The sequence below is a fragment of the Pinus tabuliformis genome, chromosome 9 (assembly GCF_031772625.1).
Source record: "Pinus tabuliformis cultivar Carrire ecotype Pingquan chromosome 9, CPIR1, whole genome shotgun sequence".
Classification (NCBI taxonomy): Eukaryota; Viridiplantae; Streptophyta; class Pinopsida; order Pinales; family Pinaceae; genus Pinus; species Pinus tabuliformis.
In genome coordinates, this window is record NC_142307.1 from 1198143480 (window position 1) to 1198146204 (window position 2725).

Here is a 2725-nt window from a genome sequence, read left to right on the forward strand (position 1 = left end):
CTGATGCGATTATTGAATTTATTGATCATTTCATCATCACCAGGTTTGGTTTACCTAATGCACTTATTTTTGATAATGCATCTTATTTTTCTGGAAATAGTATAGTTGAATTTGCTCTTAAGAGAGGTTTTAAGTTAAAATACTTTGCAAATTACTATCCATAAGGAAATGGCTTAACAGAGTCAACTAACAAAAATCTCATCAGGATTATTAAAAGGACTGTTGATCAAAACCAAAAGAATTGGCATAAATCTTTAACATTTGCACTATGGGCAGATCGTATAACCCAGAAGGCCTCAATTGGTACTTCTCCTTTTAACTTAGTGTATGGGAAAGAAGCTGTTATTCCACCAAATCTAGCCCTCCCATCACTAGCCCTAGTGCAATTCATTGAAGAAACTCCTTCTTCCTCTATTCAATTAAGGTTTGATCAAATTCTTAAATTAGATGAGGAAAGAGAAAAGGCCAAGATTACTCATGCTAAACATCAGCAAGTCATTAAATCCTCTTTTGATGCAAGTTCAACCGGCTCAAAAACATTACAGATTGGTGATCTCGTTTTGAAATGGGACAAAGCACATGAAGACAAAGGTAAACATACCAAATTTCAGAAAATGTGGCTTGGACCATTTCAGATCGTCAAAAAGGTAGGCTCATCAACGTTTTTACTACAAGACTTATTAGGAAAGAGAGATTCTCTTCCTGTGAATGGGCTTATCTTAAAGAAATTATTTCCCTAAGGAGGTAACCCCTTCTTATCTGTACATATTCTTTTTATGCAAATTTTGATTTCTTTCAATAATGTTGTAAATAGTCTACCATTGGCTTTCTACTATTGAAATCTCTTTGAAAACATATTGTGAATATCCGCTTTTAGAAAGTAGAAACTTTTAAGGAAGTGATTACAGTTTTGGGAAATTAGATAAACATCATAAAACTCTGAGATGTTCTTTGAAATTGTGAAATATTTCAAACCAAGAAAGCATAGTGAATCATTTTAAGTTGTATCAGTTGAGAGAGGTTATTTTGTAAAAAGTAAAGACTTTCTATGACTAAGCATCTACATCTCTACAATTGTCATCCAATAACTCTTAAGGAGTCAAAGATTCACCCCATCCATTAGGATTATGGTTTTTTAGAGTGTAATTCTAAAATATATCTGATTTAAAAGATAAGAGGTCTCATTACGAGCCTGCTTACCATGATCATAGGGAACTAATTAAACTGACATTACCAATACTGCATACCAAAACAGGGTAATGGCTTATAATCATAAGACAAGGGGTCTCATTACGAGCCAGCTTGTTCAGTTCAATTACAACCAGTGAATGGCATTGTCATCTTCTGGCTCCCAAACCAGGACAATGGCTTTTATCCAGAAAAGAAAAAAGAAAAAGCAAAAAGAAAAAATGAAAATATATATAGATATATCTTTCTGAATTTATCTTTAAAAGATTATTTTCTTAGATGGATGGGATAATGAATAATTGATGGTTAAAAGGTAACCCTATTGAGACTATAGACATTTGCTAGCAGCAGTGGCTCTACCTATGACAAAAGAGTATATTCAAAAGCTAAGTTACAGAAGCCCCCTACTTTATCTTTAACAACCAATCAAGGCTTGAAGAAACTATAAATGTTTTCATTAATAATAAGGGTTTGTAAAAGAAATTGCAAAATTGATCAATTTTTCTTATTCAAAGTAATTTTGTTTTTCTAACACATTTCAAAATAGTTTCCTTTTCCTCAATTGTTTGTACTAAAGAAAGTGTTAGAAATTTCAACTTTTTATTAAGAGATAACTGGTTCTTTCAATCAATCGCCAATTTTTGTGCTATAAAACAACCCCCACATTTCAAATTTTTCTTAATTTTATTCTTAGATGCTAAATATGAAATAAGGTCCCTTTAGTTTGTAAAAAGAAATGAAATCTTTACATATAAATCAATTTCTTTGTTTCTCGTTTTTTTAAATAAGGATGCTTCAAAAAACCCTCTAAAAACAACACACATCGCATGTGCTTAAGGCCAAAAAGCATTCAATCTAAATATTAGTGTAGTAATGCGAAGTTACCACACAATCCTAAATGTTAGGCTTCTTAAAACAATTCATCAGTGAACATGCGATTGCGATAAAACTATCGCATATCGCACATCACCAATTCCAATAAACAAGTTGTAATGGGCCATTGGAACTTTACGATGCGATAAGAGTCTCGCATCTCGCATATCACTAAAAACCGTATGAAGCCACACTTAAAAAACTTGCAATGTGATATGTCTTGATCGTATATTGCAATCCCGACAGAGACAGATAAGACTCACCTCGGGGGAATGCGATGCGATGTTAAATATAAATAAAGTGATAATAAAAAGAAAACATTATCTGGGCGGGTAAATAAGGATTTCCCCAACTCTTTGTGCCAAGTCATCATACATTGCAATCGCATAAATTCTAAAGGCTTTTAGAACATGGTGCCTACACCTTTCGATTTGCGATATGCGATGGCTCTCAGAATATTAAAATAATATATGTTGAAATCGCTCATCGCGAAATCAGAAGATTGGTGGCACACGTTCTAGTTAGGCCTTGGGAAAACTGCAACGTGATCTATTTATTGAAGCATTTAAGTTTGATGTCGTTCAATATGGTAAGGCATTAAGAACAATAATGACTACGGTCCTTCAAAGATTTCATCTTGCATGTTAATATCAATTCATAATAC